Raw genomic sequence first — 15,863 nt, 5'->3', positions numbered from 1 at the left:
TTTCTTAGCAGCTTTTTACAAACCATGGTTGAACTTTCACACCTTCTTGTAGCCGAACCACTCCGCTCCCGCTATTGATTGTGTACAGTCAGGTATTTTAACCTTTTCTTACCCGCTTTTTACCAACTATGGTCGGACATTCACACCGTCTTACAGCGGAACACCTCCGCTCCCGCTTTTGATGGTGTATAGTCAGGCATTTGAACCTTTTCTTACCCGCTTTTTACAAACTATGGTCGGACATTTAAACCTTCTTGTAGCCGAAAACCTCCGCTCCCTCTTTTGATCATACATTGTCGGGCATTCGCACCTTTTCTTACCCGTTTTTTACAAACCATGGTCGGACTGTCACACATTCTTGTAGCCAAACACATCCGCTCCCACTATTGATTGTGTACGGTCGGGTATTTTAACCTTTTCTTACCCGTTTTTTTACCAACTATGGTCGGACATTCACACCTTCTTACAGCGGAACACCTCCGCTCCCTCTTTTGATAGTGTATGTTCGGGCATTCGAATCTATTCTTACCCGCTTTTTACAAACTATGCTCGGAGATTCACACCTACTCACAGCCGAACAACTCCGCTCCCGCATTTGATGGTGTATAGTCGGGCATTCTCACCCTTTCTCATCAGCTTTTTGCAAATTATTGTCTGACATTCACACCTACTTGCAGTCGAAATGCTCTGCTCCCGCTTTTGATTATGTTTGGTTGGATATTCGAAACTTTTCTTAACTGCTTTTTACAAACTTTGGTAGGACGTTCAAACTTTCAAGCAGCCGAACACCTCCGCTTCCGCTTTTGATTGTGTGCAGTCGGGTATTTTCACCTTTTCTTACCTGCTTTTTACAAACTTTGGTCGGACATTCAAACCTTCTTGTAGCCGAACACATCCACTCCTGCTTTTGATGATGTATGGTTGGGCATTCGCACCTTTTCTTACCCATTTTTCAGTAATTATTGGTGGACATTCAGACCTTCTTGCAGCTGAACACCTCTGCTCCCTCTTTTGATCATGTATGGTCTGGCAATACTACCTTTTCTTACCCATTTGTGAGTAATTATGGCTGGACATTCACACCTACTTGCAGCCGAACACCACCTCTCCCGCTTTTGATGATGTATTGTCCGGCATTCTAGTCTCTTCTAACACATTTTTCAGCAATTATGGTCGGACATTCACACCTACTCACAGCCGAACACTTCCGCTACCGCATTTGATGGTGTATAGCCGGGCATTCTCACCCTTTCTCATCAGCTTTTTGCAAATTATGATCTGACATTCACACCTACTTGCAGTCGAACAGCTCTGCTCCCGCTTTTGATTATGTTTGGTTGGATATTCGAACCTTTTCTTAACTGCTTTTTACAAACTTTGGTCGGACGTTCACACCTTCTTGCAGCCGAACACCTCCACTTCCGCTTTTGATGGTATATATTCGGGCATTCGAACCTTTTCTTACCCGCTTTTTACAAACCGTGGTCGGACTTTCACACCTTCTTGTAGCCGAACAACTCCGCTCCCGCTATTGATTGTGTACAGTCGGGTAGTTTAACCTTTTCTTACCCGCTTTTTACCAACTATGGTCGGACATATACACCTTCTTACAGCGGAACACCTCCGCTCCCTCTTTTGATGGTCTATGTTTGGGCATTCGAACCTTTTCTTACCCGCTTTTTACAAACTATGGTCGGACATTCAAACCTTCTTCTAGCCGAACACATCCACTCCTGCTTTTGATGATGTATGGTTTGGCATTCGCACCCTTTTTTTACCCATTTTTCAGGAACTATGGGTGGACATTCAGACCTTCTTGCAGCCGAAAACCTCCGCTCCCTCTTTTGATCATGCATTGTCGGGCATTCGCACCTTGTCTTACCCGCTTTTTATAAACTTTAGTTGGACATTCACACCTTCTTGCAGCTGAACGACCTCCGCTCCCTGTTTTGATCATGTATGGTCTGGCAATACTACCTTTTCTTACCCGTTTGTGAGTAATTAATCCCAAAATATTGAGCATAAAATAAGTCTTTATGCTGATGATGTATTACTTTTCCTTCAGAACTCACAGACGTCTCTCACTCACACGATCACACTCATAAATAAATTCTCAACACTTTCTGACTACTCTATCAACTGGTCTAAGACCACAGTTCTGCCCATTAACTGTAGGGTCCATAATATACCTGCGATCACTTTACAGTCAGGAAATATTAGATATTTAGGCATAAACATTTCCTCCAGGCTCTCAGAGCTAACAAAGCTAAATTATGTGCAATTATTAAAGACAGTAGAGGACGATCTCTCTCGTTGGAAGTCCTTACCTATATCACTTATGGGGAGAATTACATCCATTAAAATGATGATACTACCAAAAGTTAACTATTTGTTCTCAATGATCCCCTTAAAACCATCTGCTACTTGGTTTAAGTAACTAGATTCATGCATCTCCAAATTTCTGTGGAAAAACAAACCACCACGTATTAGTTTAAAAACCCTACAGAAGACCAAGGACAATGGTGGATTAGATTTACCTCATTTTCAGCACTATTCCTTAGCCAATAGGTTACAATATATATCAAAATGGTTTAAACCTTGTTTTTGTCACAGTTCCCAGAGACGTTGTAATCGTTGAGGATTCTATATTCACCCCCTCATTAGAGGCACGTGTTGCAGATTGATGACACTGAATCTTCTTCTCTGTTCATTGCTGGCATCATTCCCAGCATCGTAAGTGTTCGTGGCATTGTTAGCCTCTTCTTCTGGATCTTGATATCGAGAATCCTTTTGTATTTCTGGTTTGTCAGTGCTCTCTCTTCGTTCACCGGCGTCTTCGTCTTTTTGTCCTTGAGTTTGGTGATTTTTTCTTCTTTTGATGCCTTGACACAATGTGACAGGTGATACCACGTGGGAGATCCTGTAACTTGGACTGCTGTCCCTGTGCTGCGAAATGGCTGTGCTGCTCAAATGGTCTCTCCTTCATCATGGTTACATGCTGCCATTCCGACATCTCGCCATTCCGACATGGGTTTCCAATTGTCGGAATGGCGACACTTAATTTTTTATCAAACGTCCCACCATTCCGACACTTTTTTCCTCCTATGGTCGGAATGGCGGTATGTTTTTTTTTTTTTAACATACCGCCATTCCGACAGTTCCTTTTAATAGCCTATTTTTTACCCAAAACATTTTGCACTAATGATATGCCGGCGCAAATACGCCCTAAAGTTTGGCGCACAAGCTCTGCACATGCAGAGGCCACAGCCTCGCAAACAAACTTTAATAATCTATTATCAAAATCCCCTGAATTTCAAATATAAAAATACAGATATTAATGTAACTCTGGCGAGACTGAAACTGATTAAGCAGAAATACATTGTCAGTGAGCTGTCAAAGCAGCCAGCTGGAGCGGAGCTCTCCACAGAGACCATGCGTCTTTTGCACGCTGTCATCATATGCAAAAGTAATAATTGCACAGATATCACGGCTACGGCACAGGACACAGTTGCGAGCACTCTGCCTTGCCTTGCCAATAGGAGAAGAGAGAAATGACAGCATAGAACGTATAAAACACAACAAAATGCAGTAAAAACGTTTATTCATGTTATTCACGTGATTTATGAGTACTCGCTCCAATTTTGGGAAGCGCGGATGGGCTTTGCGCATTTGGCACAAACACACAGCCGTTGCGCAAGGCTTTATACAGCCTGTTGATATCTTAAGGACGTAACTGGTCACACCTGGGAGTAAATGTCATGTAGAGATTGTTTTTACATGACATTACAGCTGAACATATAGCTTTCATCCACAAACCAATGTGGGAGAGCCCGAAGACGCATGTGCCAGACGCACATAGGCATGCGTAAAACCAATTTTGACCACTTCATACTGTTTATTTGCTTTCTTTTAGTTAATTTTCGTTTCTTTTGGATTCTTGTGCGTGTTATGGAGCCGTTTTGGTCCATGTTTGTAAGCCTTTTTTTCCTGGATTAAATTTTCGGAAGTTGAAACAAGTGGCATTGGAGTGTGTGATTGAAAACCACCGCGGACTGCTTCTCCTCCTCCAGTTGCCGAGACTTTGTGTTTTTAATAACGCTTGTCTATAAACATGTGTTAAACATATAAATTGCATGAACAGAAAGAAGGGACTCACCTGTTGAGTAACACACATTTCCTTATACAGAAAGCCTTGTCGGAATGGTGGGACATTTGAACGTCGGAATGGTGGGACGTTTGCATGTCGGAATGGTGGTATGTCGGAATGGTGGTATGTCGGAATGGTGGGATGTCGGAATAGCGGGATTTCGGAATGGCGGGATTTCGGAATGGGTGTTGCCACCCCCTTCATCATATACACTTTTATTTATACATCACCTTCCACCATGAAGCGTTGTCCCTTTTTGTTTCTCTCTTTGTTCTTAAAATGCTTTTATGCATGTCTAAACCAATCCATTAAATTAGATAATTTTGTCAGTAAAGCGATCTACATTGTGCTTGGTCGCAAAGCTGCTCATCTGTGGTAAACAGCTCTTCAGAAAGGCATTCTTCAATTGATTTCACTAATTCTATGTAATAATTTTGTGATTTCCTACAAAACTACACTTCTTCTCCCATCTGTCTGAGTATTTAATATTGTCTAGGTCCCGTTAAAACATGTATTTTTCCCATCTAATTCCTTGTTTGCTTTAAAACAAGAATTCCCCATTTTCTATCCCTTCAGTAGCCAACCAGTTTGTATGGAGTACACTGGAGCTTCTTGACTGATCAGTAAAACACTGCTTTTGTTGTCACCGCAAGGCATCCCCCGTCGGTTGTTTCACTGAGACACTACTGAGTAACTATAACTCAACACAGTTTATACACGTAACATTCATATACATACTAACAAACAAACAAACAATTATTTATCGCGATTTTCTCATCTCTGTTTGAACGTACACCCAGGTAAATATTCCTGTAGTCTTCTCATACCGACTATGGACCCATTCATTGTTTAACTTCACTGTTTTGCAAATCCTAATTGAATATTACACATTGACATTGAACTTTACTGGATAAGCAGGTCTTCATTGCATTCAGCAACCTATATGTGAGCATCTATGTGTAAGCTGTTCTTCTTTGCATTTATCAGCAGCAAGCAATTCTTCATTGCACATGCATATGAAAATAGTAAAACAATTCCAATGCGTTAGCGAAACCTTCTATATCAGGAGTGTCCATCATGATGCTGGGAATAGAACCTCTTTCCCAGAATAGTTCAACCTTCATTACTCAACTGATCATAACTCCGCAATGAGCACATTTCAAAGTATCATTCCTCTACATGTATTCAAAAATCTATGTGTAAATGTTTAATATTTCTTATATTTGTTGATGTCATTCTGTGTGCATGTGGCCTAAACCCAATCTCTGTGTGGCAATTTTAATTTAAACAAGTTGAACTCTGCCTCTGATCATTTAAAAAAGGTGTGTACCAATATCAACCTTTCTCAGGTAATTACTGATCCTACAAAACCAAAGAGATCCTTCAAGGTTGTCCCTGATTGGCTCAATCTTAACAAATCAAAGGTAGAATATCCGCAGTATCTGAACTTGGTGTTAGTTATCACTGCTCAATAGCCTGTATCAGAATTGCAAAAATGAAAACATTAGGTCCACGCTTGGTATCCGGATCCTGAAACATCTCCATGAGCAGGCTTTTTTTTAACTGATCTGTTGAATAGTTATATGACACTGTTAAAATCTCAGATGAAGATCTAGCACTTGACCATTTTTGTAAATCTTCTAATTCCATAGTTGATAAACATGCCCCTTTTAAAGAGTATAGAACTTAGAACAGGTCTAGTCCCTGACTTTCGGCAGAACTGTCTTCTTTACTTTTTTTTTTTTTTCCCCTTGTCCTGTTCAGCATTATGTCAGAAGAATTGTAGTCTGAATACCTTTGATGCCAAACAGATTTGCTTTGCCAAGGGAAGTTTTATAAATGTAAAGCTCCCCTTGATGCCCATTTATTTATTTCTGTTTACAATATATGACATGAACTGAACTGAACCGGACCGGGGGACAAGGAAAGAAGAAGAGGAAAGAAGAGGAAACAGAACAAAAATAGAAACAAAAACCAGACAACCAGCTGCTACACCTGTAAAAAACAGACAGCAATCCATGGCCTCTGAGGGGAATCCAGCCTTAGCGCCACCAGGAGCACCTGAAAGCAGACAAGCAGAGAAAAAACAAACACACAAACAAACAAAAACAAGCACAAGAAGCGGCAATCGCATACAACACAGCTGTGGATATAGATGACCTGAGATGACATGATAATACATCAACTGCTTAGTGACCATGCTACTGGACTAATGAATGTGTGTGTGTGTGTGTGAGAACATGCAACACCCATGGCTCAGGACCTACATGATAACCGTGCTTAGTTATGAGTGTATAAGCGTACAGGGCCACAATCCACAGCCCCCCCCCAAGCAATCAGAAGCAGGCAGAGAGGGCCACAAGACCCAGGCCACCAGCAGCCCCCACAGAGCACAGAACCCAGGCAGCCCACCGCAGGGGCAACCACGCATCCACCCAGAAGACTGCAGAGGAAGCCCCCGGAAAGAGCCCCCATAAGCATAGGGCAGAGGCACTCCGGGAACCAGGGGTAACAGCCCACCGACCCCGCCAGGCCCCAGCCACCCAGACATGGGCCGTGCACTGGACCTGGGCCCCAGGAGCCCGAGCGCCCCCAAACCCCCCGGCAGAGGCCCCACCCAATACCCAGGAGGGCCAAGCGCCCCAGACAGCCACAAAGTGGGTCAGCGCCTGCCCCAGCGCCCATGGCCAAGTGCCCTGGGAGTCAAGACGTGCCCACAGGTGGGTGAAGTCGCGAGCAGTGGGGAGAGGCAACGCTGATGCCCCATCGGGAGAAACACAGGGAGGCCAGGCGACAGCAAGTCCCAGATCCAGGCCCAATCATTACCACACACACTTTCACGTCCCATACATCCACACATCCACATATCCTACCTCCCTCGACTCTGCTGGGGTGTAGTGCAGCGGGCACACCAGGAGGCCAGCAACCCCCCAGCCACCACAGACCCCGAACCAGCAGAACAATTAATTAATCCTCCTGGCCCCTCCTGCCCCGAGCAGACACCAGGAAGCAGGGGTGTGCGAAGAAGACCCCTCCCCTCACCCTTCTGGCTCTTCAATATTTTCTAATAGTGAGCAATTAAAATTGAGGGGCAGCCAAACTTGTAGAACTGGGAGCGCGGCACTCTGGGCAGCCTACATACCCAAAGAGCCCCGCCCACCAGATGCCACTCAGTGTAACCACCCCCCAAGACCTAATGTGTGTGTGTGAGTGTGTTTGATAAGTAGTAATGTCTAAGGTGTAATTAAAACAGGGGCAGGGAACTGCAGAGTGCAACCAAAGGGGACCACCTACGTGGCCCCATCCACTACACCCCACCGAACACACACGCCCCCAAAACCCTTCATGTGTGAGTGTGTGCTGTGTACAGGAGCCAGAAGGGAGAGGGGTATGGGTAATATACCGGGGGAGCTACTCTCCCCCAGAGAGGGCAGCCAGGGACTGGCTGCAATAGGCATCCCCGCTACCTGGGAGCCAACAATGGGCAGGAGGGCCTGATGTCCACCAGGCTCGAGGCTGCAGCGACCATATTCTGGGAGCTACTGTACCCCCAGAAGGTACCCATCCCGCCCCACCCCACTCAACCCAACCCCACCCAGGAGGACCTCTACAAAAAACAAACAAACAACATCAAAAAACAAACAAACAAACCACCCGGTCACACCAGTCGCAGCAGCCCGGGCCTGAGACCCACCATCACCCAGCAACCCACCACCACCACTATGTGATAAAACTAATCAGAGGGGACCAGAGAGAATGAAATTCAGCCAATTGATGTTTTGAGGAGGCAGACATTGTTTCCATGCTAATATAATCTAAAAGAAAATTTCTAACTGGTTAATACACAGATTGTTCTTCGCTTTCCAGTTCATGAGAATAGTTTTCTTTGCGATACATAACACTGTGACAACCATGTGTGCTGAGTTAATTTCCATGTTGATGTTGTCTAAGTCACCCAGTATGCACAGTGTGGGGCATGCAGGGATGCTACACTTTAGCCATGTTGATAGGTCCTCACAGACTTCAAGCCAGAACTTCGGGACAGGCGCAGAAAAACCACAAAGCGTGTGCATAATCATCAGGTGTGTTATCTGTGCAATGTGAGCAGATGTTTGAGTGTGTTAGACCCATCCTGAACATCCTTTGTCCTGTATAGTGTGTTCTATGAAGGATTTTGTATTGTATGAGCTGTAAATTAGGATTTCGAGTCATTATGAAGGTGTTCAAACATATTTGTGGTTAGAAGCTATGACCAGAACTGATGGATAAATCTGCCTCCCATTTTGAGGATGAAAGAGACATTGTGTCATCTATCTTAGACAATAATTTATATATTTTTGATAGTAGTTTTGGGGTACAGATGCTTAGAAATTCTGCTACCCTAGTCGGGGGTTGTAAGTCTGGTTGGTGGAGGATATATCCATCCATCCATCCATCATCTGCCGCGGTCGGGTCGCGGGGGCAGCAGCTTGAGCAGAGAAACCCAGACGTCTCTGTCCCCGGCCACTTCCTCCAGCTCTTCCGGGGGGACCCCGAGGCGTTCCCAGGCCAGCCGAGAGACATAGTCTCTCCAACGTGTCCTGGGTCTCCCCCGGGGTCTCCTCCCAGTGGGACGTGCCCGGAACACTTCCCCAGGGAGGCGCCCAGGGGGCATCCTAACCAGATGCCCGAGCCACCTCACAGCCATCTGCCCCTCCCGGATGACTGAGCTTCTCACCCTATCTCTAAGGGAGAGCCCAGACACCCTGCGGAGGAAACCCATTTTGGCCGCTTGTATTCGCGATCTTGTTCTTTCGGTCACTACCCACAACTCGTGACCATAGGTGAGGATGGGAACGTAGATTGACCAGTAAGTAGAGAGCTTCGCCTTCTGGCTCAGCTCCCTCTTCACAACGACGGGTCGGTGCAGAGCCTGCAACACTGCAGGCGCCGCACCGATCCGCCTGTCAATCTCCCGCTCCATTCGTCCGTCACTCGTGAACAAGACCCCGAGATACTTGAACTCCTCCTCTTGGGGAAGGATCTCATTCCCGACCCGGAGAGAGCATTCCACCATTTTCCGGCTGAGAACCATAGTCTCGGATTTGGAGGTGCTGATTCTCATCCCAGCCGCTTCACACTCGGCTGCGAATCACTCCGGTGAGAGCTGAAGGTCACGGCCTGACGACGCTAACAGAACCACATCATCTGCAAAAAGCAGAGACCCGATTCTGAGGTCGCCAAATGGGACACCCTCAACGCCCTGGCTCCGCCTAGAAATTCTGTCCATAAAAGTTAGGAACAGAATCGGTGATAAAGGGCAGCCCTGACGGAGTCCAACTCTCACCGGAAACGTATCCAACTTACTGCCGGCAATGCGGACCAAACTCTGGCACCGGTCATACAGAGACCGAACAGCCCCTATCAAGGGGTCCGGCACTCCATATTCCCGGAGCACCCCCCACAGGACTCCACAAGGGACACGGTCGAACGCTTTCTCCAAGTCCACAAAACACATGTAGACTGGTTGGGCGAACTCCCATGCACCCTCCAGGATCCTGCCGAGGGTATAGAGGGGGACCACCACCCCAATCTGCCAGTCCAGAGGCACTGTCCCCGATGTCCACGCGATACTGCAGAGGCGTGTCAGCCAAGACAGCCCTACAACATCCAGAGCCTTGAGAAACTCAGGTCGGACCTCATCCACCCCCGGGGCCTTGCCACCGAGGAGCTTTTTAACCACCTCGGCAACCTCAGCCCCAGAAATGGGAGGCCCCGTCTCCGAGCTCTCCGACTCTGCCTCTTCCGAACACGTGTTGGTAGGATTGAGGAGTTCCTCGAAGTACTCCCCCCACCGACTCACAACATCCCTAGTTGAGGTCAGCAAAGCCCCGTCCCCACTGTAAACAGTGTTGACTGTGAGCCGCTTCCCCCCCCCTGAGACGCCGGATGGTGGACCAGAATCTTTTCGAGGCCGTCCGGAAATCGTTCTCCATGGTCTCACCAAACTCCTCCCAGGCCCTAGTTTTTGCCTCAGCAACCGCCGAAGCCGCGGCCCGTCTGGCCCGTCGGTACCTATCAGCTTCTTCCAGGGTCCCACTGGCCAAAAAGGCCCGATAGGACTCCTTCTTCAGCTTGACGGCTTCCCTCACCACTGGTGTCCACCAGCAGGTTCGAGGGTTGCCGCCACGACAGGCACCGACCACCTTACGGCCACAACTCCGACCAGCTGCCTCGGCAATGGAGTCACGGAACATGACCCATTCGGACTCAATGTCCCCCACCTCAAATATGGTTGAAGCTCTGCCGGAGGTGGGAGTTAAAGCTCCTCCTGACGGGGGATTCTGACAAACGCTCCCAGCAGACCCTCACAATACGTTTGGGCCTGCCAGGTCTGATCGGCATCCTCCCCCACCAGCGGAGCCAACTCACCACCAGGTGGTGATCAGTTGACAGCTCCGCCCCTCTCTTCACCCGAGTGTCCAGGACATACGGCCGCAAGTCTGATGATACAACCACAAAGTCGATCATCGAACTGCGGCCAAGGGTGTCCTTGTGCCAAGTGCACATATGGACACCCTTATGCCTGAACATGGTGTTCGTTATGGACAGTCTATGACTGGCACAGAAGTCCAACAACATAACACCACTCTGATTCAGATCGGGGGGGCCGTTCCTCCCAATCACACCCCTCCAGGTCTCACTGTCATTGCCCACGTGAGCATTGAAGTCCCCCAGCAGAATGAGGGAGTCTCCGGTAGGAGCATTCTCCAGTGCCTCCCCCAGAGACTCCAAAAAGGGTAGGTACTCTGAACTGCTGTTTGGCGCATAGGCACAAACAACAGTCAGGACTCGTCCCCCCACCCAAAGGCGGAGGGAGGCTACCCTCTCGTTCACTGGGGTAAACCCCAATGTACTGGCACACAGCCGGGGGGCAATAAGTATACCCACACCTGCTCTGCGCCTCTCACCACGGGCAACTCCAGAGTGGAAGAGAGTCCAACCCCTCTCAAGAGTACTGGTTCCAGATCCCAAGCCGTGCGTCGAGGTGAGTCCGACTATATCTAACGGTCTGATGAAGTTTCAACAATAAACAACAAACTTTGTATTATGAGAAAGAACCAGACTCATTCTTCAGGAATCCGAAAATAAGCTCTATTTTACGAGTTATGCACGAATTCGGATTCTCCTATAAAACGAATTCCTTAACTCAAACCATGTTAAGACTGCTTTGTCCTTCTTATTTATTCATGTCTAATCAAGTTTCAATGATAAACAACGTTGTACTTTGTAGAATGAGAAAGAACTTCTTCAGCAATAAGCATCTCTCGACAAATGACGAAATACAGATTTTGCTATAAAATTAATTGCTATCGGCCTGACTTAAAACTGTTTGTCTTCCTTATTTATCCACTTCAAATCAAGTTTCAACAATTAAAAAAATTTTGTAGTTTGAGAAAGAACAACTTAATCTTGAGCAATCAGTATAAAAAGAGGGTAAGCAAAGGTGCGAATGTCAAACCATACATGATCAAAACAGGGAGCGGAGGTGTTTGGCTGAGACAAGGTGTGAATGTCCACCCATAATTAATGAAAAGCGGGCAACAAGTAGGTTCGAATGCCCAACCATACATCATCAAAAGCAGGAGTGGATATGTTCGGCTACAAGAAGGTTTGAACGTCTGACCATAGTTTGTAAAAAGCGGGTAAGAAAAGGTTCGAATGCCCGAACATACACCATCAAAGGAGGGAGCGGAGGTGTTCCGCTGTAAGAAGGTGTGAATGTCCGACCATAGTTGGTAAAAAACGGGTAAGAAAAGGTTAAAATACCCGACTGTACACAATCAGTAGCGGGTGCGGAGTTGTTCGGCTACTAAAAGGTGTGAAAGTCCGACCATGGTTTGTAAAAAGCGGGTAAGATAAGGTGCGAATGCCCGACAATGCATGATCAAAAGAGGGAGCGGAGGTTTTCGGCTGGAAGAAGGTCTGAATGTCCACCCAAAATTCCTGAAAAATGGGTAAAAAAAGGGTGCGAATGCCAAACCATACATCATCAAAAGCAGGAGTGGATGTGTTCGGCTACAAGAAGATTTGAATGTCCAGCAATAATTGCTTTAAAACATGAAAGAAAATTTTCGAATATCAAACCGCACATGATCATAAGCGGGAGAGGAGTTGTTCAGCTGCAAGAAGGTGTGAATGTCCACCCATAATTACTGAAAAATGGGTAAGAAAAGGTGAAAATGCCCAACCATACATCATCAAAAGCAGGAGTGGATGTGTTCGGCTACAAGAAGGTTTGAATGTCCAACCATAGTTTGTAAAAAGCGGGTAAGAAAAGGTTCGAATGCCCGAACATAGACCATCAAAAGAGGGAGCGGAGGTGTTCCGCTGTAAGAAGGTGTAAATGTCCGACCATAGTTGGTAAAAAGCGGGTAAGAAAAGGTTAAAATACCCGACTGTACACAATCAATAGCGGGAGCGGAGTTGTTTGGCTACAAGAAGGTGTGAAAGTCCGACCACGGTTTGTAAAAAGCGGGTAAGAAAAGGTTCGAATGCCCGAATTTATACCATCAAAAGTGGAAGTGGATGGGTTCGGCTGCAAAAAGGTGTGAACGTCCGACCAAAGTTTGTAAAAAGCAGTTAAGAAAAGGTTCGAATATCCAACCAAACATAATCAAAAGCGGGAGCAGAGCTGTTCGACTGCAAGTAGGTGTGAATGTCAGATCATAATTTGCAAAAAGCTGATGAGAAAGGGTGAGAATGCCCGGCTATACACCATCAAATGCGGGAGCGGAAGTGTTCGGCTGTGAGTAGGTGTGAATCTCAGAGCATAGTTTGTAAAAAGGGGGTAAGAATAGTTTCGAATGCCCGAACATACACTATCAAAACAGGGAGCGGAGGTGGCTCAGCTGCAAGGTGTGAATGTCTGACTATAGTTTGTAAATAAGGTGCGAATGCCCAACAATGTATAATCAAAAGAGGGAGCGGAGGTTTTCGGCTACAAGAAGGTTTGAATGTCCGACCATAGTTTGTAAAAAGCGGGTAAGAAAAAGTTCAAATGCCTGACTATACACCATCAAAAGCGGGAGCAGAGGTGTTCCGCTGTAAGACGGTGTGAATGTCCGACCATATTTGGTAAAAAGCGGGTAAGAAAAGGTTAAAATACCCGACTGTACACAATCAATAGGGGGAGAGGAGGTGTTCAGCTGCAAGAAGGTGTGAATGTCCACCCATAATTCCTGAAAAATGGGTAAGAAAAGGTGCGAATGCCCAACCATACATTACCAAAAGCAGGTGTGAATGTCAGATCATAATTTGAAAAAAGCTGATGAGAAAGGGTGAGAATGCCCGACTATACACCATCAAATGCGGGAGCGGAGTTGTTCGGCTGTGAGTAAGTGTGAATCTCCGACCATAATTGCTGAAAAATGTGTTAGAAAAGGTAAGAATGCCGGTCCATACATCATCAAAAGCGGGAGAGGTGGTGTTCGGCTGCAAGTAGGTGTGAATGTCCAGCCATAATTACTAACAAACGGGTAAGAAAAGGTAGTATTGCCAGACCATACATGATAAAAACAGGGAGCGGAGGTGGTTCAGCTGCAAGAAGGTGTGAATGTCCGACTAAAGTTCAAATATATTAACAAAAGAGGGAGGAGAGGTCTTCGGATGAGAGTGGTTGAGAATTTCCAACCATAATCTATAAAATGCGGTGAAAAAAAAGGTGTGATAGAACACTAAAAGGTGGAGCGGAAGTGTTCGGCTGCAAGAAGGTGTGAATGTCCGACTATATTTGGTGAAAAGCAGGTGAAGCAAGGTCTGAATGCCCAACCTTACATCATCAAAAGCGAGATCAGAGGTGTTTGGCTGCATGAAGGCCATAGTTTGCCAAAAGCGGGTAAGCTGCGAATGACCGACTAAATATCAACAAAAGGTCTTCGGATGCAAGTGGGTGTGAATATCCCACCATACAAGTATGGTGGAGAGGAAGCTGTGAACAGCCGACCATAGTTGGCAAAAAGCGGGTGAGAAGAGGTGCGAATGTCCAACCATACATGATCAAAACAGGGAGCGTAGGTGTTTGGCTGTGACGAGGTGTGAATGTCCACCCAAAATTAATGAAAAGCGGGCAACAAGTAGGTTTGAATGCCCAACCATACATCATCAAAAGCAGGAGTGGATGTGTTCGGCTACAAGGTTTGAATGTCCGAGCATAGTTTGTAAAAAGCGGGTAAGAAAAGGTTCGAATGCCCAAACATACACCATCAAAAGAGGGAGCGGAGGTGTTCCGCTGTAAGAAGGTGTGAATGTCCGACCATAGTTGGTAAAAAGCGGGTAAGAAAAGGTTAAAATACCCGACTGTACACAATCAATAGCGGGAGCGGATGTGTTTGGCTACAAGAATGTGTGACAGTCCGACCATGGTTTGTAAAAAAAACGGGTAAGAAAAGGTGCGAATGCCCGACAATGTATGATCAAAAGAGGGAGCGGAGGTTTTCGGCTACAAGAAGGTTTGAATGTCCGACCATAGTTTGTAAAAAGCGGGTAAGAAAAGGTTCAAATGCCTGACTGTACACAATCAATAGCGGGAGCGGAGTTGTTCGGCTACAAGAAGGTGTGAAAGTTCAACCATGGTTTGTAAAAAGCTGCTAAGTAAAGGTTCGAATGCCCGACTATATACCATCAAAAGCGGAAGCGGAGGTGCTCGGCTGCAAGAAGGTGTGAACGTCCGACCAAAGTTTGCAAAAAGCAGTTAAGAAAAGGTTCGAATGCCCGAATATATACCATCAAAAGCGGGAGCAGAGCTGTTCGACTGCAAGTAGGTGTGAATGTCCAGCCATAATTACTCACAAACGGGTAAGAAAAGGTAGTATTGCCAGACCATACATGATCAAAACAGGGAGCTGAGGTGGTTCAGCTGCAAGGTGTGAATGTCTGACTATAGTTTGTAAAAAGCGGGTAAGACAAAGTGCGAATGCCCGACAATGTATGATCAAAAGAGGGAGTGGAGGTCTTCGGCTGCAAGGTCTGAATGTCCAACCATAATTTCGGACTTTACAAACCGTGGTCGGACTTTCACACCTTCTTGTAGCCGAACAACTCCGCTCCCGCTATTGATTGTGTACAGTCGGGTATTTTAACCTTTTCTTACCCGCTTTTTACCAACTATGGTCGGACATTTACACCTTCTTACAGCGGAACACCTCCGCTCCCTCTTTTGATGGTCTATGTTTGGGCATTCGAACCTTTTCTTACCCGCTTTTTACAAACTATGGTCGGACATTCAAACCTTCTTCTAGCCGAACACATCCACTCCTGCTTTTGATGATGTATGGTTTGGCATTCGCACCCTTTTTTTACCCATTTTTCAGGAATTATGGGTGGACATTCAGACCTTCTTGCAGCCGAAAACCTCCGCTCCCTCTTTTGATCATGCATTGTCGGGCATTCGCACCTTGTCTTACCCGCTTTTTATAAACTTTAGTTGGACATTCACACCTTCTTGCAGCTGAACGACCTCCGCTCCCTTTTTTGATCATGTATGGTCTGGCAATACTACCTTTTCTTACCCGTTTGTGAGTAATTAATCCCAAAATATTGAGCATAAAATAAGTCTTTATGCTGATGATGTATTACTTTTCCTTCAGAACTCACAGACGTCTCTCACTCACACGATCACACTCATAAATAAATAAATCACTTTACAGTCAGGAAATATTAGATATTTAGGCATAAA

Source organism: Leuresthes tenuis, unplaced genomic scaffold (assembly GCF_036924035.1).
Source record: "Leuresthes tenuis unplaced genomic scaffold, fLeuTen1.0.hap1 SCAF_8, whole genome shotgun sequence".
Lineage (NCBI taxonomy): Eukaryota > Metazoa > Chordata > Actinopteri > Atheriniformes > Atherinopsidae > Leuresthes > Leuresthes tenuis.
The sequence above is the reverse complement of the archived record's forward strand: the minus strand, read 5'-3'. Positions refer to the sequence as shown.